This window comes from Castor canadensis, chromosome 14 (assembly GCF_047511655.1).
Source record: "Castor canadensis chromosome 14, mCasCan1.hap1v2, whole genome shotgun sequence".
NCBI classification, from domain to species: domain Eukaryota; kingdom Metazoa; phylum Chordata; class Mammalia; order Rodentia; family Castoridae; genus Castor; species Castor canadensis.
The window spans coordinates 96,679,565-96,704,385 of record NC_133399.1 but is presented as its reverse complement, the minus strand read 5'-3'; the positions used below and the strand labels follow the sequence as shown (position 1 = coordinate 96,704,385).

The following is a 24,821-nucleotide window of genomic DNA, read 5'->3' as shown; positions in this document are numbered from 1 at the left end:
CAGATTAGATATTTGGTAAATTCAGCTAATGATTTTTGCTGAGAGGTAGAGTCTTCATATCTGAAGTGTCTTTAGCAGGGCGTTCCTGACAAAAGATGACTTAGAGGGAATACAACTCACAATCTCTGAGGCACACTCCCTAAGGACCATGCAACTCTTTGGGATAGAAATGTATATGTTTTGTGAGTTAAATGTTCGCATTACTTGAGATAATCCAACAAATCTTATATAGAGTCCTTATCTGTTATTCTGGGGAAAAGAATATATCCAGAATAGGAAGTCAGGACATAGGATCTTAGCTTGATAATTCAGTAACATTTGGTAATAGGTGAAATTTCTGATTTGGGTGAGTCAAATTTGATCATCCAATTCTGTATGTTACCTCACTGGAGAAAATGTCTGACTGGCATCCATAGAACACATTTTCACATTTATCTGGTTTTGGGAAGTCTTTGTAGTGGATGGTGTTTGATCATTTTTCCCATTCTATACACATAACTTTTCTCCATTTTTTCTTGTCACCAACCTGCCAATCCTGTTGTATGTCCCTGAACATACAATAGCACCAAACAATAGCAACCACTGATTAATATGTATATTGCTTTATTTTTTGAGAATTTGTTATACAAGATAAAATATTTAACAAAATAAATGACTCCAAATTTTATTCATAAGAAAGATTACTTTTTGTCACTAGTTTTTAGGGACATTTCTGGTTGGGAGTGTAATGATAGAGAAATCCATTTCTAGTTTAAGCCAGCACAACATGCAGAACCATCATTCCTAAGGAACTTCCTCTGAGGACCGGTTTGGCCTGAAGAGAGAATTTGATGCAGAAAAGTGTTGTAAGAGTGTTATGAACTGAATGTTTGTGTCCCTATGGTAGGGATGGTGCTTTGAGAGTTAATTAGATTATGACAGTGAGGTTCTAATGAATGCAATTATATAGATCTCTTATAAGAAAAAAACATAATAGAACTTGTTCCGCTGTCTGCTTTCCATCGTGTGAGGATACATGCAGAAGATGGTCATCTGCTAACGAGGAAGAAGGACCTCACCAGACAAGTTGGATCTTCTACCTTGATCTTGGGTTTCCCAGCCTCCAGAACTGTGAGAAGTAAATTTTTGTTGTTTAAGTCACTTACTCTGTGGTATTGTTATAGAAACCTGGACTAAGACAAGGGGTCCAAGCTACCTATTTGTGATTTCTGCCTTATTTATTTATATATTCTATTTTTAATGCACTAGGGTTGAAATAAGAATGTATTTATTTATTTCTATAAATATACTCAGGAGAAGAGGAAAAATATAAATACAGCTGCTATATAAATACAGCTGCAAATGCCAATTAGATGTATGTATACTTTAATAAGTTATGCATGCATACATGCTTCACACATATTTCCTTATTGTCATTCAATTTGTAAGACATTGTAGAACATGGGTCAAGCACAATCAATGTCAAAGACTCAAAGAAGTGATCTGTTCACAGAGGAGCAAACCTTAAATCATACACTTGTTTACTGGCTTCCTTTGCCGTTCTATGAAATATTCATGAGTTTCATTTAATAAAATTCTAAAATACTGAACTTTATGTTAAAAAGTGAATTTGCATTGCAAAAATAAGGATTTTAAAAAAGCATAGATACGTATTCATCTGCTGATTATTTCTAAAAGAAGCTCTCTCATTTGCAGAACGGGTGGTAACAGTGCCTACCTTACAGTGTTGTGAAAGGAATTATCTGGCATGGAGTAAACAATAAATATTTGCTTTTATAATAGTTTTTTCTGCTGTTATACAAAACATTGTATTAGGAACTTTGGGGACATACAGTAGTGTAAGGCATGATATTTTCTCTTTTGGAGTTTCTAATCTAGTTGAACACAAAACAGATGCAACAATTAAGGAACACCCTGTGTAAGTTTAGAAGCCTTGAATCTTGCTCCCACCAGTTATGTAACCTTGAGAAGATAATTTAACTTCTCTTGGAGATTAAGGTGAGTGTGTATGGTTCATGGACTTCATATACTTATATGAAATAGAACAAAGAAACTCTTGCAATTGTTTTAAGTGGGGTGGGAGGCGGTCGAGAGGGAGAGAGAGTGGGAGTGATCTAGTCAATGTACAATGTAAGCCTATTTGGAATTGTCACAATAAATCTCCCCATACAATGAATATATCCTAGTTTTAAAAATGTGAAAAAAAAGTTAATTTCTCTGAATGTCATTTACTTCATTTCAAATAAGAATAATAGCATATTTCAAAGATTTCCTTAATGAATTACATAGTACAAATCCTGAGATTAATAGGAAAAGAAAGGTAAACCCAGTCTTAACTGCATTTGTTGAGAAAGCTTTGCAAAGGTCTTAAAACAGAGGGCACTGAATTCAGGTAAATAAGTTAAACAGAAAGAATGGATATTCTAAGAAACAATGAAAGCAAAAGAGTCTGAGCAAATGTTGAGGTAGGGGTAAATCTGTCAGATGTAGTAGAAGCAGTTAGGAAACCCAGCTGATCTTATTAGAATTGTTGACATATGCTAAATAGCAGTAAAAGATAAATTTTTGCATTCTAAATGACTCTTCCTGCCTTCAAATTCTAGGCATTCTATTTACTACCTTTTTACTGACCTTCTTGGATCTTTAAACACACAGAGCATATGACAAAATATGTCACACCAAATTCTTTCCAAAGAATGGATCTCCCTCTTTCACAGATTCTTTAGAGACAGTCCTCGATTTTCTGGTTTGTCTCTTAAGAGCAGTATAGCTAAGTACTTCTGTTTAAAAGAAATTATCATAACTGTGTCACAGAGCATGGGCAGTGATTAAGGGATTTAATGTAGGTAAAGCACTTAAACCATTGTTTAATATATAGTGAATATTATAAAAATGTGCTAAAATTACTATTTAAATTTGTGATTCAATTTTTAAAAGTGTTAACATATATTCAGAAATGCTTCATTTAAAGAAAATGTCTGCAGGTTTGAATAAACCTGTCTACTTCTTTTCATATTGTGTTTCTTAAGTCAAGAACTTTCTTCTTTGTGGTTACATTTCAGTCAAGTCAAATATTTTATACACTCAATTTAGTGTGCAGGGTTGATTAAATTGAGACACTTTCTCAATAAAAATTCTTGTATTTCGCTTCATGAACAATAAAACAGTGTGCTAACATTTCTTTTCTATTGACTTACATTACCTCTTTCAAAAGTCACAGTCTGCTTTTGTGAAATGTCTATGATGTTTTAATGTTCCACACCACCCTTTCCCTGGAAAAATAACTCAATCCCCCACGGCCAATTCAGAAGTTGTTCTTAAAGTGGCAGAAGCATAAAATAGTGAAGCAAAGAAATTAGTTATAGGTTTCAAGTCTCTACTTTATATCCAGGAGTCCTGGAAAAATTCTTTTCTGGATACGAAGACATTTTTCTGTTTGTAATTCCTGTTAAGACTTACATCAAGATGATAAGGAGGATTGTCCTATAAGCCTCTTAGGCAGTTTTCTGACTTTATGTTACATATATTGACAAGAACTTGAGCTGTTGGTATAGGTGAATTATCATAGGGGCACACAGAATCATAAAAAGATGGTTTTTAAATAGTTTTCCATTTTAAATACATTTCTTATTAATTTCCTTTTCTAATGTCCTTCCAAGTGATTATATGGTGATGGGAGAGTTTAAGGGACATACATCCTAATAGTTTTCCAAACAAAACATCTGTTTCTTCATTTTTTTTCCTCATAAGAACTTACAGGGAAGAACTCATTACCTGTCTAGATATTTTTTGGACAGTTCTATTTAATAAAAAATTCTCTCTGGTCATAAGTTAAAACATTTTTTTTCAATTTAGCTTTCTCCTTCTTGTTCATTAATTATTTTGGATTTTGTAGCATCCATAATGACCTTATTTTTAATGTGGAATTGTATTTATTTGGAGAAGAGCTCTCTTCTAAAGAAAGAACAAAATGGATACACTAGTTCATCCAGCATTCATGTCTCAGAAATCAACTCATAGTAAGTTATCATTACTGTATTACTGTTATTTAGAATAGTCTGAGTACCATTTCTAGAGGTCACATAATGATTTCTCTGTAATCAACTCAAATCAACTTTGGTTAACCAAAATAATTAATAATAATAACCATGAATTTATTGAAATAATCTGTAGCTAATATTTTGCTATTAAGCAAAAGTTTAATAGTTAACGTTCAGGCTTGTCAGGAACCAGGACTATTTCTTAAGGCAGCTGTCATCTTATAGAGGAATCAACATCAATAATTTCTTTCCTATTCCTGTCACTTTCACAATTTAAATTCTAGCGAAAATGCATCGCCTTGGCTGCAATAGGTTTAGATGTATACCTCTCAGCCAGAAGAGGGCAGACGACCTATCTATTGTGTAGTAGGAGAGCAGTGGTTTTCCAAAGCAAAATCGAGGCTCTGTTCATGAGGAGAAAGGGAGTTGGATTGTAGACAAACAAAATCTATAAAGACCCACTGAAGGATGCTCTGGCCATTGTGTCCTTTAAGTGCTTATGAAGTTCAAGACTGCCTTCATCCTTGGGCTGGCTCTAGAATTTTCCTAGGAATTTAAGTGTGGGCTTATGATGTCTACAAACAAAATTTTTAGATTATTAGGTCTTATAGATCATCTAATAATTCACACATTACATTGTTACAAAATGCTTCCCTAATCCTTGACTGCAATGCACCATTTATTGCCTCAGGGTGTTACTATTTAGAGACGGGCTTGCCTAGCTGCAGTGCGTATTGCCAGTAGACAGTCTCTAGCGGTTACCTCTTTTAGGTTTGCTTCCATTGCCGAAAGCTTCCTTACCTGATGTAATGAATTTTCTTGGGTTAGTCCATGTCCACTGATGGAGTAAGTAAGGCAAGTAGATAAAAGCAGCCTTTTGTCCAGTCATGGGGTAACTTTACTGAAACATTCTCCCCTGAGCTTCCAGCCTGTTTGGTCAAAGCTGTGTTGGATCTGCAATACATTTCAACTTTTTCTTTGCTCAATTCTACCTCCTCTCCTTTTCTTTTCCAAATATTATCTCTAAGAAATAGCATTTTTTTTTTTTTTTGGTGGGACTGGGGTTTGAACTCAGAGCTTAATGCATACAAAGCAGGCGCTCTACCACTAGAGCCACACCTCCTCTAAGAAATGTGTTAAACTCCCAAATTTTAACACCTGCTCCAGAAAACCCAACTTGAAAACTAAGGTAATACTAGCAATGTAACTTATTCAAAGTCACATTAATTGTAAGCAGAGAATTAACTAGAATACGTATATCTTAACCAAAAATCCAAGGCCATTTCTACTTTTCCACACAGACATTCATGACAATTTGACTGACTCAAGTCTTGCCAGATTAGTATCAATCTAATATGTTTAGATACAGCTTTCAGATGAAAATAGTAAATTCACCTATAAGAACTTATTATTGATAGCCATGCAACTTAAGTACTCTGAGTACAGGTATCTGACTTACTATTCCATATTCATGGACCAATTTATTTCTGAAATAACCCTAGGGGTAGAGGCAAAATATAAAATGATATTGTCTTGCATACATGAGGAAGAAGCCAAGGCTGGTGGCATAGCTTAAGTGGTAGAGCACAGGCCTAGCAAGCATGAGGAAGAAGCCATAAAAACTGATATTAGATGCCCTTAAATTCCTACATTAGCCTCTATTCCTAATGATTTTTTTAAATGCCAAATTTGTTATTCATATCTTTACAGAAATATCAATTTTTCTTTGAACTCCTGGTTATAGTCTAGACCCAGTCTCTTCCCCCTCTGGGGTTCTTTGTCCTACAACGTTCAATCTCTAATTGAAGAGCAGAAGAGTAGATGCAATTAGGTGAAAATAAGGTAACCAAAATTCCTTGCTTAATAATAAAATGAGTCTTTCTTAATAATAGCCTAATATCCATGTGATATGATTTTCAATCTCTTTGGGATTGATTAAGGTGAGTAGGTGAAAGTAGGATAATTTTTAAATGGTATTAAAAAATCACCACTCATAATATTTTTAAGTTAGTTTGTCTAATAGTTAAGTTAGAAAAAAACCTAAATCTTTATGAGTTATTGAGCTCAGTTCCGGCAATGTTACCATTACAAATTTTTCATCAGTTGCATATTTCATTGCCTCCATAAACTAGCTTTTGATTAGTAACTCAATATTTTACATATTATTTTAATTGAAAAATTGCATTTTCCCTGGGCAATCTTAATTCATTTCTTGAGTAATCTTGATATTTCAAAGGATGAACTATTGTAAAGAAAAAAAGGGGTGCATTCATAGGTTTATCACAGGTTATTAGAATACTTTGCTTCTCAGTTACTCGAAGGGATGGGTTTTCATTTAGAAGATATTTAAGTCTCCTTGGAGAGTTATAGGATGCCCAGCCTAAACAGTCACCTGTCTATTATTGGGTAGAGGGTGTATGTTCCAACTTCCCTACATCTTAGGCTGCTGTTATGGGAAATATGAAGCTCAATCCTCATTCTCAATTTCTAGCACATCTATGGAAAACAAAAAGAAACCTAAATACATATAGCATCAAACTGATGTTTTACAGTTTGCACTAAAACATAAATTTTAAAGTTAATTTGTTACAAAACGTTATGTGGAAAATGAATTCAAATCATTCATTCCATAAAATTCAATAAACATTTGGATCACTTTGGCATCTGGAATGTCAGTTGAAAAAAAGCAATGAAAGTCTCCATAATTTTCTTTGAACACTGAGAAGTATATTTCTGTGTGAATATAGTGCATGTTTGTGGGTGGAGAAAATTTCCATTCTAGGGTTTTGTTGGTTTTGTTGATTTTTCTATCTTGTGTGCATTAACAAGCCCAAACTTTACTACTTTTCTGAACTATGCTAATTATGCTGACTGATTATACTTTTAAAATTTATTTTTATTATTGTTACACTGGGGGTACATTGTGACATTTACAAAAGTTCTTACAATATATCATATTTGAATTCAAACCCCCCCCATCATTCTCCTTTATCCCCTACCCCCATTTCTGGAATAATTATTTTTGATACAGTGTCAAACTATGTAGCCCAGGCTTGATCATCCTGACTCAACTCTCTGAGTACTGGGATTACAGGGGAACACTGCTTTGTCTATCTGCTTATTGGACCTTCTGAGTTGCTCCCTAAATCATCTATTCAAAACACCTCCTCCCAATACTTCATCCATCTCTATCTTCTATTTTTGTTTTTATCTTTGATTTTTGTTTTTATCAACTTCATGTCTTGGTCCATAGTGTTTTATTTTCTCCTCTCCAATGCTCAAGTTATATGATTCAAATTAAAAATAATGTCAATTTAAAAACAAAAATAAAAAGACCTCCAATATTTAGAGACAACCACTTCTTAGTGGCTATTTTGGACAATAGTAGAAGTGGGAAGAAGAAATTAAGGAGATGTAGATCAATTATAAATAGCAGATATGTATGCAGTTTAGAGATCTAATGTCTAACAGGAGGACTAAATTTAATAAAACTGCATTAGGGATTTTTGTTAAACAAGTAGATTTGAGCTGCTCTTGCCAGCAGAAGCATAAGTATATGAGATTATATATATATATATATATATATATATATAATCTACTTTACCAGAGTAACTGCTTTGCTAGCTATATGTATCCCATAATATTGCATTGTATACCTCATCTATACACAATAGCATTTATTTTTAAAAAGAGAATAATAGCTTCTAGGAAAGTTCCCCGACTCCTTTAATTCAAGGCAATAATTTTCATCATTTCCTAATGAAATTTACTTTTTATGACTACTCACTTAATTCCCCCAAAAAAGATAGATAGAAAGATCATGCTTTCAGCAATTTTGTATGTGTGTGTACCCAAGGGACTGCAGATTACACTGAGCACAAGTAAACAATCAATGCTGATTAATTTGGCTTTCAGAAATCTTATAAACTTCATGTGACTGTGGCTGTGCTTTCAGTGGTGCAGAGACATCTCAATAGTCCTCAGCAGTTAAGCAATGATTCAGTTTTCCATGATTTATTTTCCATGAGACGAAACTGCATTATTTATAAACATGCCCCTTAAATATCACTGAAACATTTTGTTCAGATGTTAACCATGAAAACCACTAGAAAGTGCTATCAAGTTCTGTAAAGAATATTCAGGTCTGTGTTTAAATATAGAGTTTTTTCTTTTTTAAGAATTTGCTAAATAGAGGTAGCCTTTGCCTTTTATATAAACTTACGGGAAGAAAATGAAAATAGTATATTCAGCAAATACTGACTTTGAACTTTTTGGCTTAGCAAGTGTGTAAAGAAATGTTATAAATGAGGAGAAATATGTTGGAAACTTGTGAATTGTGGAAATGTTCAATGTAAAGACACTTGGAAAAGGTTTTTTCACGTTGTATAAAACTTAGCTACTAACAATATGATCTAAAAATCTCATGTTTTTGTGCTACTCTTTTCCAAGTAGTTAGAATAGGAAGATGAACTAAGATCCTAATATACTTAATAGCTATGGTAGCTAGTATAATATCTTCCCCACAAAGATGGCCATGTCTAAATCCCTGAAATCTGTCAATATGCTACCTTATATGGCAAAAAAGATTTTGAAAATATGATTTTTTTAGGGATGCTGAGGGGGGAAATTATCTTGAATTATCCAGGTGAAACCAATATAAGCACAGGGTCCTTATAAGGCGGGAAGCAGGGAGGACCAAAATGAGAAAGTCCAGAAGGACAATAGAAACAATGGTGACAGTGATGTAGAACCAAAAGCCAAGGAATACTATAGTCTCCACAAGCTAGAAAAATGCAAAGAAATAAATTCAGTTCCAGGTGCTTCTTAAGGGACAGAATCATGTTCACCAATTTTATAGTTCTGTTCTTTAGAACTCTGAAATAATAAATTTGTGTTATATTAAGTCACTATATTTGGGGTATTCTTTACAGTAGAAACAGGAAATGGGTTGCTGCTATGTTGTCCAGAAGCCACTTGCTTTTTAGATAACTTAATTTCAACTTGTATATGCTCTAAATTGCCTTTGGTTCATAATTATTCACCTTATTTTTCTATTTCATAGCTAAGGACCAAAAAAATGCTTTGTAGTTATTATAATTTCTTAGAAAAAGAACCATTTCTATTGGCTAATATCAAATTTCTAAAGCTATGAATTTGTAATATTCCCCAGTGTAGACTTCTTTACTTCCATCTCCCATAAGCATTACTCTTTCTTGACTACATTTTTGCCTTCTCACCATTCTACTTTGTTTCTCTAACATGGTGTGCTAGGCATAACACTAAAATCTGGCTGATAATAATAAAGTCATAAAACATACATTGTCATTTTAAACTAAACAATCAGTTCCTAAAATGGCATTACCTGGTGCACTTTATCTTTTAATGGTTCCTTAACAATATTGCTATCAAAGAAGACAGTGTCATTATCTACATATCTTCCATACTAAGAAACAAATTCTTAGAGGTTAGGTTATTTTTAGATGTCCTGATAGAGAGCACATTTACTCTCATTAGGAAGAGTAGTCACCTAAGAATTTACTACATGTCTAGTACCTTAAGACTTTGTGGTGTAAAATTTAATAGTTACCCACATGAAATTTACAGTTAAGGAAGCAGTGCAAGTTAGTGAAAAAAAGTAATGGTTAATTAGTTACTGGATATTTCTATTGAGATGACCCAGCTTGTAGGGGCTGTATAAAGAAAATTAAAGACTGATCAAAAAGAGCTTTCTTAGGGAAGGTGGTATGTTGACAAGATGTGAGTTGTGTTGTGCTTAAAATTATACAGAGGATGTGGTTATCTGTATAAGAGGATGGAGGCCATTCTAAAAGGAGCGAACAACAAGAGTAGAGGCCCTGGAGATAAGTAGAGTACTACAATGATTGCATTTTCTGGAGGAATATCAGAAAACCCGAACACAAGAATAAATGTCCACTTTCAAGATAACATGGTAACCATGGAAAGTACATAAAATGATGAAAGCTTTAAAACAGCAATCATTATCATAATGGGATAAGTATGAGGAAGTAAAAAAATCAGAAGCATCAAATCTAGGGGAAGGTAAATCTTGGATATTAACCCTGGAGCCATTTTTTGATACGTTCAAGGGCACCATACCATGTAGTGCCATGAAGTTCCCAGAATCCACATTATGATTCTAAGGGTTATAAATGTTATCTTGGGGTGACAAAATATACTAATTTACAGCCTTATTTGAATTATACAAGTATATGCTTATTAAAAGTGTATTTCAAGAAATTGATCTGAAGAAATCTGCTTTGGCATTGAAAAAGCATGAGATGTCACAGTCTTTCTTTCCAGAACAATTCAGTCCCAATGTATCAAGAACTGGTCACAAGGTGCCATGAGACCAAAGAAAGGGGCAGACAGATGCAAGATTGCACAGACTGCAGTTTTACTGGGGACTTCCTGACAGAAGTGTGGTCTGGGAAGCAGTAAGGCCAGTGGATCTTGAGATTTGTGTCTAAGGGGACTTTTTAATGATGAGGACAAAAGTGACTTCATTAAACTGGAGTATACACGGTTTATCTCAAGGACATCAGGCACATCCCTGCTTATGATGGCAGCAGAGCCTGATCATAAAGCTCCAGAGCATCCTGAGAGGCTACGCAGAGAAAACAGACCAGGGACAACCACAGCAGTAAGACTCAAGATGGCTGCAGTCAGATCAATCTGAGCCCTACAGTCTTGGCAGAGTTGACTCACATGGATTGAACTTTTTGGCAATTACCAAAAAGATAAAAAGAAAAAGAAACAAAATAATCACTTCAACTGAGACAACAATTGTGGAAATGAGGAATACTGGTCTTAATAGAGGCCAAAAGATAAAAAAAAGAGAGGAAAAGGATTATTACTTCTGCAGATAGTCCATGTATTTGTACTTGTCTTTATCCATAGCTGTAATTTTATCTTTAAAGCTATTTATCAATGGCCTTTCTCTTCCTGTAATACCTTTAAATTAACCTTTGTCCTGAATGCATTATTAGGTAGATTTGCTATCTAGATGTGAATAACCACATTAAATGAGGGAGAACAGAATTTGAAGAAATATGCCCATGTAAGTAAATAGGATGCTTTTCGGTAGATGATACACAGTCCAAAATTAAAACCAAAAAGAAAATCAAATTTTAGGCAAGTGAGAGAGTAAAAATATTTAAGAGAAAGTCTGAGTGGTCTGCTGAAGGCATCCCTGAAACGATGGCCCAAGGGAACAAGAAGTAAAATCTAGGACTAAAGGAAGAGGGAGTAAATCAGACAGGCAAAGTAGCAATGGTACCAAGGTAATTTTTAAAAGCAACAATTGCAGTTTACAGCTTGCTTCTAAAGGCCTGCTATGACAGTTACGTAGGTAGATCAGTAGAGTTTAAAGACATGTATTAGGGATAGCCCAAGGAATCAATTAGGAAATATGAATCATACTCCTGACTGTAGCTCCACAAATAAATGCTATTTCAATAATCTGTAGCTTAAAGTGGATTAGAACAGTATTTTCATTAGCAAGCAATCCCCAGGTAACCATTTTAAATATGCTACATACTATGGATTATACAAATCACACTTTTATAAAATTATTTGCTGCCTGTGTTTCCTCACTTTTTTATTCTGTGACACAATTTAATATTATAATAGACAGAACATTTCTTAAATCTCAAGAAATGATTATTTAGCAGCAACAAAGATTCTATTAACTTCTTTAAGACACCATGAAAATTGCCTGCTTTGTCCTGAATAAGCACAAAGGCTTGACAAACATACGTTTAAGTTTGATCTTCCAAATACAAAATCTTATGGTCTATTTCCTGAATCAAAGTTGAATACTCTAATATTATATGATTTCACATATCAGAGATTCCTTACACATGCTTTTTTTTTTTTATCCTATATAATGATGCACACTGCAGAAAACACTAACCCAAGGACATGTGACATCTTTGTTAGGGCCTAACTTTTCTCATATCATGTTACAAGCTTACTCTAAACTCAAGTGTAAAGGTTTAACTTATATCTTCATTGTCTTTGTATGGCTCTTTTGGTTAGGAGGGATTCCTGAACAAAGAACAATTAATGCCTAAAAATTAAGCACACTATAAAGTATAAGACTGAGTCATTAAGAGAAAAATGTTATGGGTTATGTTTCCCAACAGGCTCACTTTACAACAAAAAGAGAGTCTGCATAAGGTGCATATTTGTACTAATGAAATATTCAGCACTCCACCTATGTAGTAATTAGTATCTAGCTCAAATACTGTGACCAGATATAATTTGCATATCATCTAAATAGCTATGTGGTTATAATCTGCTTTGAGAAAGTACGAAAGGCAATGGTGTATGAAAGACACAACCCCCCTATCGGCTATCTCCTTTGTCTTTTATGCCTGCTTACTGTCAAGTACAATTGGCCCAAAGGCTTAAATGCAAATCATCAGAGAAATGGAGGCCCTCCTGAGCTGTTTCTTAGGGACTCAGAAGGGCCAGGTGAGCAGCATTGAGCTTACTTTTAAAAAATTTAGACCAAGAATAGAAACAGAAAGTCAAATAAAGAATGTTAACCAATCCAATTTTATCAAGCTTAAAAGGCTAAAAATGATAAGGGAAGAGGAAGATCCGTGCATGAGGAGTGAGAGGAAAGACAATGGCATGCCCTCTGAAAGTTTAAAACTCTCCACGCATCTCTCTATTTTTTAGCCTCCAACTGTGTTCTCTTCCCTTTGCACCAATATATTTGGATGTCATCCTCTACCCTTCAGCCACTTGTCAGAAATCCACCTAAAGGTTTCAAACAAATATTACATTTTCTGTGACTTTGTCCCTCATTGTCCTCTAAAATAAAAAAAAATCTTTTAGTATTAGCATGCATTTTTATTGCATGAGTCACTGTGGCTAGAGTGATACAGTGAAAATATCTCAGAATTTAGAGTCAGATTTGGATGAATCCCACCATTTCCTCACACTGTGCACTTGTAAAGTCCATAATCCTCAATTTTCTCATGTGTATAATGGTACCTATTTCAACCTGCTATGGTGAAGTTTAAATAAGATATAACACTAAACAGAGTGTTAGTACTTAGATTTACAATGACTTTTAGTTCACTTAGTTCTCTTTCTTTTTCAATCTCTGTTTTTCTTCTCAAATCAATATGACTACAACAAAAATCCCCACAATAGCAGCATTGTGGTCTAGGTACCAGGAACTTACTAAATCTGAAGTCAATAGTGAATCACTATCAATACATAGCTATATACGCAATGTCTTATATCAGATGTTAGCAAACCGTGTTGCAGGCGAAAGGCAGCCTCTTTGTATAGCCCAAACTCCAAGAATGGAGTTTATACCTTTAAATGGTTAAAATAAAAGAATAACAAGTTTCTAGAAGATTGAAATTTCAGTGTTCACGAAGTTTTCTTGGAACGTGTTAGTGCTTATTTGCTTATATATTTCATATAGCTGCTTTTGAACTACGATGACAGATTAAAGTAGGTGAAGTGAAACAGGGACTTTATGAACCAAAAAGGCCAAAACTCTTTATTATCTGGTCTTTTATAGAAAAAGTTAACCTGATGTTCAATAAGATAAGTAGAGAACTGTATCAAAATTATTCATGAAGAAGGAAGTGTTCCATGTATTTGTGCTAATTTCTTGATGGCAAAAAATCACTATAACCCTAACAATAATTTATATGCAATAAATCCTGTATATACATTTTAAAATATATATAAGGAAACAATGAAGTAAAGGATATAGGTGCTTTGAAAGGTAAAGGATTTCTTTCATTTATTAAATTCCACTTAAAGTAGCTGTAAGATTATAGTTCTTCTAGAAATCAAATAGAACACTAAGATCGTCTGTTGAAATCTCAAGAAATTCAGATTCTTAGAACAATCGTGATGTTCCAATTTAACATAAATCCAAACATTTAAGTTTTAGGTTAAATAACTCAATGTTGAGAATGATCTAGCTTCCAGGAGATCATTCTCAGCTCCACTGAGAATTTAGTGAGATTAGGGTGACTGGGAGCTGGAAATGCCAGATTGTCAGACTGAAGAGTTTGGCCTACATCCAATAACAATCAAAAGGAATATACTTTGGAAAGTAGGAAACAAGAGCAGTTTTAGGAGGGCATTTCAGAAACAAGACCCATAAGATGGCAGATAGCTGACAGTAAAACAGTTACTCCGGATTTTCATGGCAGCAAGGATTAGGTAATACTGCTTTTCCTGCCAACCAAGATACCACCAACACAGGGGTACATAATATTCATTGACCAGACCCTTAAGCTAATTTTTAAAGTGCATAACACCCCAGGGCAGGGTTAGACAGTTGCAGCCGGCGGGCGGGCCTGTCTGTTCAGTGGCAGGGAAGAGCTGAAAGCAGGGTCAGCTAGCCCAGGCCGATCCGCCACTTTTTTTTTTTTCTTTTTCTCTCTCTCTTAGTTCCCTCCCACCTGGGTCGGTAAAGGTAAAATCCAACACAGAAAATGGCAAAGACCTGAAAACATTTGAGAGTATCTGGACCTGCCATAATACGTGTGGACACAGAACCTCCAGCTGCTGCCTGCCTGTGCTGGCTGACTCATTTTCAGCCAAGTGAATCTGCTAACCTGCCAGGTGAGTGCAACACTCTGGGAGGAACCCACATATTCTAGCACAGCTGGGGAGGCGACTGCACCCCTTCTAGGGAAAACTAATGACCAAGTACACAGAGGGAATATTTCCGCGCTGCCTGGGGGGAAGGGGCAGAACATGGGGCTGAAAAAGCCCCTGTGGGAAAAGTCAGGCCCTGCACTGCCTTAAAGAAACTGAGAGCAAGCTAAAAAACTAAGAGTCTCACCGACAGAAAAGTTCATTTAACTCACAGGCTTGCCCTGTGAGCGGAAGAGGCTGGCGACTGCTTATTTACCAACCCCTCAATGGATCACTGCTGAGAACCTGACTGCTCCAGAGGCCCCACTCCACTAAGGAAGCCTGGGGTCAAACACCAAGAGCTGAGCCCCACTAAAGTTGTCCAATAAGGAAGAGAAACACTCATTGCCATGCAACCCAACCTACCAGACTTAGGAAGGGACAATGTCTTAGCTAAAGCCCCCATAAAAAATAAAAGCATCACCACCTCAACCTGAAATCAGAGGAAAGAGTCCAGAATATTCGTTAAATTGTTTTTTTGTGGTATATACTAAATATATACATCCTTTTAATTTTTATTTTACTTTACTTTTTTTTAACTTTTAATTTTATTTTCATTTTTTTCTTCAATCTTACTGTTCCCTAACTCCCATCTCGATTCTGTCCTAACACTAACTTGCTCAGTCTTCTATTGCTGCACTTTCCTTTCTCTACACCATTTTTTTTCTTTCTCAACTCTTTCCATCTTCTCTCCCTTTCTTTTCCCTTCCTCATGTTTCTGCCCTCCCCCTCTTTCCCTCCAATACCTCAACCTCCTCAAAACACACCACCCACTGAATTGTCTATTATAACAACTTTACACATTACCCCATCCTTCCTGTCCCTCAGCAATCATGACAATAGCACCATCTTCCATAATGACTGAACTACACCTCAACACACACTAGGGACTTGGTACCCTAGAACCCCCATGCTTCACACCCATCCCCCTCTCACCCCATCCACCCTTCTTACTCCTTTATCCAGCAACAGTTCTTCCAATGTCCAAGTATTGGTATATTGGGAAGAAATCAAAAAATTCCTGGAATTTAATGAAAAGGGAAACACAACCTATCAGAACCTATGGGACACAGCAAAGGCAGTCCTAAGAGGAAAGTTTATAGCTATGCGTGCGTACATTAGAAACACAGGAAGATCTCAAATGAACAACTTATTGCTTCATCTCAAACTCCTAGAAAAACAAGAGCAAGCAAAACCCAAAACAAGAAGAAGAAGAGAAATAATAAAAATAAGGGACAAAATAGACACCAAAAAAACCCGCCAAACCAAACAACAACAAAAACCTACAAAGAATCAACAAGACATAAAACTAGCTAGTTCTCTGAAAAAATAAACAAAATGGGTAAGTCCCTGTCACATCTGACTAAATGAGGAGGGAAAGAACCCCCAAAAGGAAAAATAACACCAAATACCAAGGAAATCCAGGGAATCATCAAAGACTACTCTGAGAACCTATATTCAAATATATTGTAACATCTAGAAGAAATGGACAAATTTCTAGATACATACAACCATCCAAAACTGAACCAAGAGAATATTAATCACCAAAACAGATCTATAACATGCAATGAAATTGAAGTAGCAATAGTCTCCCCAAAAGAAAAGTCTAGGACCTGTTGGATTCTCTGCTGAATTCTACCAGACCTTTAAAGAAGAACTAATTCTAACACTTTTTCAACTTTTCCATGAAGTAGAAAGGGGTGGAACACTGCCTAACTCATTCTATGAAGTCAGCATTACACTCATCCCAAGACAAGGATCCAAAAAGGGAACTACAGGCCAAACTCTGTAATGAATATTGAATAAAAAAATCTTCAATAAAATAATGGCAAACCAAATCCAACAACATATCAGAAAGACCATTCACCATGACCAAGGTAGCTTCCTCCCAAGGATGCAGTGAAGGGTCAACATGCAAATAATTAAATGTAATACAGCATATTAACAGAAGCAAGGACAAAACCACCTGATCATCTGAATAGATGCAGAAAAAGCCTTCAATAAAATTCAACACCATTTCATAATAAAAGCTGTTATGAAAGTAGGAATAGAAGGAATGTACCTCAACATAATAAAGGTTATATATGACAAACCTACATCCAACATCATACTTCATAAGGAAAACTGAAACCATTTCCCCAAAAGTCAGAAACAAGAAAAGGAAGCTTAATTTCTTCACTCTTATTGAATATAGTCTTAGAACAATAAGGCAGGAAGAAGAAATAAAAGAATACTAATAGGTAAAAAAGAAGTCGAACTATCCCTATTTGCAAATGACACGATCTTATACCTAAAAGATCCAAAATATTCCAACAAAAAACTCTTAGTCACCATAAACAGCTTAATCAGTCGCTTTTCTATACACCAACAAGGAACAGATTGAGAAAGAATATAAGAAAACAATTCCATTAACAATAGTCTCAAAAAAAAACCCAAAACCTGGGAATTACCTCAGCAAAGGATAAAAATGACTTCTACATGAAAGCTACAAACCATTGAAAAAAGAAATCGAATATTACAGAAGATGGAAAGATCTCCCATGTTCATGGATTGGCAGAATCAGCATAGTAAAAATGGCTATACTACCAAAAGCAATCTACATGTTCAATGCAATTCCCATCAAAATCCCAATGACATTGTAGCAAGAAAGGGGAGACCAGAAAAGAAACAGGCTGGTGTTCTGACAATGAGATGGGGGAGGGGATGGCAAAGCAGAGAGATAAAACTTAAAGAATTGAAACATGAAGGTCACATAGCACTAGGGAAATAGCCAATGAAGTCACATGCAGCCATATGTGGGTTGAGCTTTGCTTTTTGCTTCTGTAACCTGCTTGCAAGGATATATAAGGTGAGACCCTTTTGTTCTCAGGGCTCAGCCTTTGGACACAAGTCTGCTGGGTGTGTGCCAGCACAATAAACATTGCTTTCTGCTAATCTGCCTCAGAGACTCCTATCTCAGCTCATAATTTTCCACAACAACATCGATCATACAGATTGAAACATCAACCCTAAAGTTCATTTGGAAATACAAAAGACTGTGCCAAAGCAATACTGAACAAAAAGAGCAACAGTAGATGTATTACAATACCTGACTTCAAACTATGCTATAGAGCCATAACAATAAAAATAGAATGGTACTGACACAAAAAGAGATATGAACACCAGTGCACCAGATTAGAGGACCTGGATATGAATCCACACAGCTAGGCCCACCTAATTTTTGACAAAGGTGCCAAAAACGTACAATGGAAAAAAGCCTCTTCAACAAACATTTCTAGGAAAACTGGTTATCTGTCTGCAGAAAATTGAAACTAGATCCATGTTTGTCACCCTGTATAAGTATCAATTCAAAGTGGATCAAGGACTTTAATACATGAAACCTTGAAGCTATTACAGGAAAAAGCAGGTAATACTCTGGAAGCAATAGGTATAGGCAAGGACTTCCTTAATAGAACCCCAGTGGCTCAGCAACTAAGAGAAAGGATGGGCAAATGGGACTACAGAAAATTACAAAGCTTCTACACAATAAAAGAAATGGTCTCCAAACTGAAGAGACCATTACAGAGTGGGAGAAAACATTTGCCAGTTCTACATCAGACAAGGGACTGATAACCAGGATATTCAGGGAGCTCAAAAAACTAAACTCCCCAAAAAGCAATGACCCAATAAAGAAATGGACAACTGAACTGAACAGAACTTTCTCAAAGGAAGAAATCCAAATGGCTAAAAAACACATGAAAAAAATGCTCACCATCCCTGGCCATAAAGGAAATTCTAACCAAAACCACACTAAGATACTGTTAGGTCACTGGCATTCTTGGGGTGGGCGGAAGCTCCTGAGGTTAGCACTGAAACCAGACCCCCTGATTTATGACCGCTTGCCAATCCCCCCTGCTTGTTTCCCTGCTTGTTTCTCTGCTTGCAAAATCTCAGTAACTTCCAGTTTCTCAACTAGCCAGGCATGTCGACCTGTTCCATCTGGTGATTGCAGATAATCAGAGACCAGAGACTCTGTCCCTCTCCCATGGCTTGGCCCCTCCTATAAAGCCCGCTACCCATTTCAGCCAAGCTGCTCTCTCTGAACCCAAAAGAGTGACAGCCTTGTAGTCTGGTTCCTAATAAATCTTTCTTTTCCACACGTGGCGTGGTCTTTATTCGGCAGTTCCTTACAGACACCACTTCACTCCTGTTAGAAAAGCTAACATCAAGAACAAGTGTATGAGGGTGAAAAAGAACCCTCATACACTGCTGATGGCAATGTAAACTAGTATAACCACTATGGAAAACAGTATGCTGTCTTCTTCAAAAAAGTAAAAATAGATCTGATCCAGCAATACCACTCCTAGGGATTTACCTGAAGGAATGTGACTCAGGTTATTTCAAAGGCACCTGCACACCTATGTTTATTGCAGTGCTATTCACAATAGCCAAGCTATGGAAATAGCCAAAATGCCCCACTACTGACGAATGGATTAAGAAAATGTGATATTTATGCACAATGGAATTTTATTCAGCCATAAAGAATGAAATTCTTGTCATCCTCAAGTAAATGGATGGAATTGGAGAATATCATCTTAAGTGAAGTTAGCCAGGCTCAGAAGGCCAAAAGCCACATGTTCTTCTTCATATGTCGATTGTAGACCTAAAGCAAATGCAGCAATATTTTGAGGCATGGGTCACGCTAACAGGAGGCTGTGCAAGGGAGGGATATGGCAAGGGCAGGAAACCAAAATCTTGAATGAGGTTGATGAGCTCACTGAACAGGAATGAATGTAGTAATTTTAAACTGGCCAGGGCTACTATGGGAAGGGGACTAAGGAGGAACAAAGAGGATTGCAAGTGGTGTAATACACACATGAATGGGAACAACACAAGAAAATTCCCTGTGTAGCTATTGTTTTTCCTCTACAAAATTGGAGAACAGGAGAGCAGAACAGGTTCCGCAGGGAGGTGGAGAGAGCCATTGATGGGAGAGGGGAGGTGGTGGAGAAAAGGGTAGGAGGATGGATATGTTGCAAACAATGTATACACATGTATGTAAACGCAAAAATGGTAGCTGTTGAAACTTCCAGGTATCAAGGGAGGGGGGGATAGCGGAGAGAAGCGGAGGGGGGAAATTCAAGTATGATGTATGTGATACATTGTAAGAAACTTTGTAAATAGGACATGTACCCACATCCAGCACAACAACAACAAAAAGAACTCAGTATTTAAAGTTCCTTATCTAAAACTTTCTTGGAAGACAAGAAAGCTTCATCCAGTCATTAAAAATGCATAATCAGAAGAAGTAGAATTTAATGAGATGACATTTAAAGATACTTAAAAACAATTTTCCCATTTGTCCCTTGCATGTGCTTGCATGAAAATAAAATGCATATTTAAAAAGATTGGTAATTATACATAATGGTTTTTTTCTTTTCAGACTTTCAGCTGAGATATGTTGTCTCGACAGATTTTCATCTTTCAAAACCAAACTTTAATCATAATTTTATAGTGACTATCAAAAACTATAAAACTTAAAAAATCTGATGAAGTAGGTCTTAAATTAGTGCTTCTAAAACCTGAATGTGTATATATCACCTGGGGGTCTTGATACAAATGCAGATACCATATGGATAGAGTCCTGCCCAGATGATGATCACACATTCTGCATCAATGTCTACATAATACTGGGTTCTCACACAGAGACAAAAATCAGTAAAGCCATGCTTTAAAATTAATAAATTTGCCCCTGGCACCTTGTATAAATCCAGCATTAAATTGCTTCATTTGATGCTCAACTTGGAATTTTAAGTCTATCTTTTTATAAAAGAATCAACTTTTTTTTTCATTTAGAAAACCAATTCGAAATTTTAGTGACATTCTGTGTTCCTCTGTAGTCCTTGCTTCTGTTCATGACATCGTGTTTCTTATATGTAAGAAATATGCAAACTCTGACAATGAATATGCTGTTATATGTTACATCAAAATTTACATTAAGACATAAGTTCCAAAAATGTATATGGATGAAAGCTTGAGATCTAAAGACTTTCCAACTCATTTTTAAGTATTAAAGAAAAGGAGACACATAGTGCTTGAGAGGAAACACTCTGAATGCAAATCTAATAACCCTCCAGAATGATCTCCAGCAAGTTCTGCCCCCATGATATAGGGCAAGAAATGAACAGGGTCTGCTTTGAGAAGAAAACTTTAATGGATTCCATTGCCTACAAAATAAAGTCTACATTTTTCAGCAGTACATACAAGGTTCTGAGTCTGACAGTCCCTGGCCACTGTATTTTTTCATAACCCACTCATCACTGTATGGGCAGTTCTGTCTGTAATTATTCTGGTTCTCATCTCTGTGTCCTTGTACTGTCTCAAACGCCATCATTGTCTATAGAAGTCTCACTCACTCTCTCTTGAAGACCCATCTCAACTTTCCAGTTGGAGTCAGACACTTTCACTTATGTCCTCTCCATTTTTCTGATATAGCACTTATGTCATGTCTAGAATGTTCTGCTTACATTACAGCCTCTCCAAAAAAGAACATTCTAGTCATGTCTATATTCCAATGCCAAGAACATTATATTATGATAGATGTTATCAGTGAATTGAAACAACTTTCATTTTAGTATAAAATGTATCAGGAACTATAAACACTTCCCTATTTTGGAATTAGATTCAAAAACCTCAAAAACTATCATGGAGAGTGGACAAGATGACATGAGAAGAAAAATCCAATGTGGGGTCCTGGAACAGAAAATGGACATGAATAGGAAAAACTGGTAGAATTTAAAAAGAAAGGATAATAATTAATATAGTTAATAGCATTGACTCAAATTTTCTGAAATCATAGCCTCAAGGTAGATTTCCTAAACTCATTTAGTTATTCATTAAATGTTTACTAAAATGCCTATCATATGAGTTCAAAAATGTGTTGCATGAACTCTGCTGACACAAATAATGCAATATATGATGAGTTCTTATTTTGGAAATCTCATCATTACACTTAGTTGAATTGGTCAAAAAGGAAGTCAGTACTGTTGCCATAATGTCACTTTTAAGTGAACAGATCAGATGATAACTCTTTAGCACACTGGTAAATTAACAGTAAGTTTTTCACTTCATTAATTATTCCTTTAAGCAACAAATACAGATGATACCAGGGAGAACATTTCCATGAGGAACACAACAAAAACATACCAGTAAACTACACCACCTTAGACATAAAATTTTAAGAGAAGACCACAAATTATTAAAATAAATAGTTTAATTTATATGTGGAGGTCACTGATAAGTAGTTTGGGAGGAAATAAATAAATATGGAATGGTGACATGATTTTCTATAGTGGATATCTGTTTAAGTACATAAATATTGTTCCTATTATTCAATTTGAAATAATGACTCCTATGAAGTTGTGTCTTCATCAAAAGACAACAAAATCTGCAAATAATGTGACGATTGTATGTTTAGTCTAAATAAGCTGAGTATTCATCCAACAAGAACCCCCACTGTTAACTTGTTCTTACTTAGCCAGGAGATTCATTCACATTGCATCAGTACTATTGGAAATTTCAGAAAGTGATTTCTATTTTTCTGTCAAATATAGAAACTATATATTTTTTTAGTACTTAAATAACTATTTTTTAACTGCTAAAAATGGAATCTGCATGTTTTTAGCACATCTTATTTGAATTTACCAATGGAAATTTCAGTTATAGCATGTTTTTTTTCTTTGACAAAAATGATAACTGCTCAATTAAACTGATACTAAATTACTAAATCACTTGTCAAATTCTTCAATCATAAAAGTACTAAGACATATTTCTTCTCAAAAATTTCTGCATGCATGTATTAACTGCAATTACAAATTAATAAAGACCGTGGCTTTAGGGTTTCTTATGACTATCAAACCTAGCGTGCAGTGTGTTGCCCAGAAAATTATACCATCCACTGATCCTAATTTTCTGTGAATGCCAGAATGCTCTTTTTTGCTGTCAAGTTTGTCTTTTTTCCCCATTTTTAAAAGATATGTTTAACATATTTCATCAAAAAACAAATAAATATATAAATAAGTAAATAAATAATGAAAGTGCATCCACTTAATTATGTACCAGATACAGCTATAGGCACTTGTACATGTAAATTCAAGTCTTGGTTTCCTTTATGCTGAAACTTGCTCTTTTGCATTGCTTTTGCTAAAGAAAGAGTTCTACTTGCCAGTTGTTGAGTTGCTTAGGCCATAAAAACTGTAAGTCATTTTTGACTATTTAGATCTTTTACACTCTACATCCAACCTCCAAATAGATCCACTCTGAGTCAGCATGATGAATCTCACTAGGTCTCCTCACATCCACAACTACCATCCAGTTACTGATCTACATTGTGTGAGAATCAACTGAAGTCAGGTCTTTTCTGTCAAAGGACTTAATGTAAACCTATCACTGTGCAGATGGCCTCTAACCTCCCCAAACTGCTGCCTACATGCTTTGTGAAATGTTGCTTGACCTTGCAAGGTTATTGAGGTCAAACAAAGAGCTGTTTATCACCTGATGGCCTAATCTCAAACTGTTTACTTAAAGATGAATATTGTCCAAAAGAATTATCTTGTTCTCCCTACGTTAAGGTCCCACATGCCCCTTTTTCTAAGTAACCAGTCACAAAGATTGTGAACCCAAACCCATCCATCAGGGTGAGGGACAGAGATTGGTAAAAACTGAGCTGACTCCACTCTTAGTGTATTCTGCCTCTCAGACTCTGGTCTGTGGCTCTACCCTTCTGCAGAAATAAAACTCTTCTTTTTGCCTTGCTGAGCGACAGCCACATGTTTTTTTGATCAATGTTTGGGAACAGTGTTTCTAACAATTGTCACTTTTCCCAGAACTCCTCTACAGTTTATTATCCATACTGCACTCAGAGAGCCTTTTAAATATTTGAATAATTTCACCCTTGGAATAAAAAACATAGCCTTACAACAGACTGAAAGACTTTGCATGTACATCCCCTGACTACACCTCAACTCCATCCTTCCCTCACTATACTCCAGTCATTCTTATTAGAACACTCAAGAACAAATGAGTATTGTTATGAATTTAAATTTTCTAAGAATCCTTCACTGTTTTTGGAGAATAAACTATTTTTTAAGTAATTTGAATTACTTATAGCTTAGAATTTTACTTTGCTTCTTCGGTAAAATTTTAATGACTTTCATATAAAGATGTGACATCTGGCTTGATCCTACGAGATAACTACTATGAGCAATAGAGCTTGTATATTCAAGACACTCTAAAAAGATTTACATTTATTTCCACTCAACAGGTTTTCCTAGAGGGCACTGCATCTCTCTATAGAACCTTATACTTCAAAACATCTGGCTCAGAATAAAACCATTATGTTTTTAAGGAATAGTGATTTAAATGAGACAAAAGTTCAAAAGCTCCAGTCGCATGAATTTATAAGTTATTACTGACTTTTAAAACCTTTATATACAAATGTACAGGTTATATATTTGCACTTTTTGATGTAGCCTGGGGCATTAGAGCACTCTGACTGTAGAAATGAAAGGACAAATGCTTCATAAACTTAAGAGACATATTTTCCTGAGAGGTGCTGGTAGCTTATAACTAGAAGGAAAATATCCTTGTTTTTTCTTTTTCAATGCTGCATACTGGCAACCAATTGAAAACAAAATGACATAGAAACAGGAAACTGATGATATGCATTTAAAATATTATCTTACTGTTTGTGGAGCCCAGTTTTGTGGAACATGGAAAGGTGAATCTACATACAGGAATAGTCCCAGGATTGGGGGCTTGGCTCAAGAGCACTCAAGAGATAGAGTGCTTGCCTACCAAGCAGGAGACTCTGAGTTAAAACTGTAGCATTTCTTTTAAAAATATTCCAGACATCATCTAGTCCAAACCTAACATTTTCCAGAGATTATCAGTGATTTGTTGTACCAAGTCTCCAAAGATGGCCCTACAACAAAATATGCCTCCCAGTATTCAAACCTGAGTATCTCCTTCCCTTGAATCAAGACTGGACTTGTGATTGTGTTGGCCAAAAGAGTATGGTAAAATTGATGCTGTGCCAGTTCC

The 24,821-nt window shown here is 35.5% G+C and overlaps 1 protein-coding gene and 1 long non-coding RNA gene across 21 annotated transcripts in view; one reads left to right on the top strand and one right to left on the bottom strand.

Annotated features, from left to right (window-relative positions):
* Window positions 1-24,821, bottom strand: part of Marchf1 (membrane associated ring-CH-type finger 1) — an 814,712-nt gene that overhangs the window by 382,584 nt on the left and 407,307 nt on the right. The window lies entirely within an intron of this gene.
* Window positions 310-23,774, top strand: LOC141416923 (uncharacterized). Its single transcript, XR_012441555.1, has 3 exons — window positions 310-1,110; window positions 14,493-14,666; window positions 20,164-23,774. It is a non-coding gene; the product is annotated as an uncharacterized lncRNA (long non-coding RNA).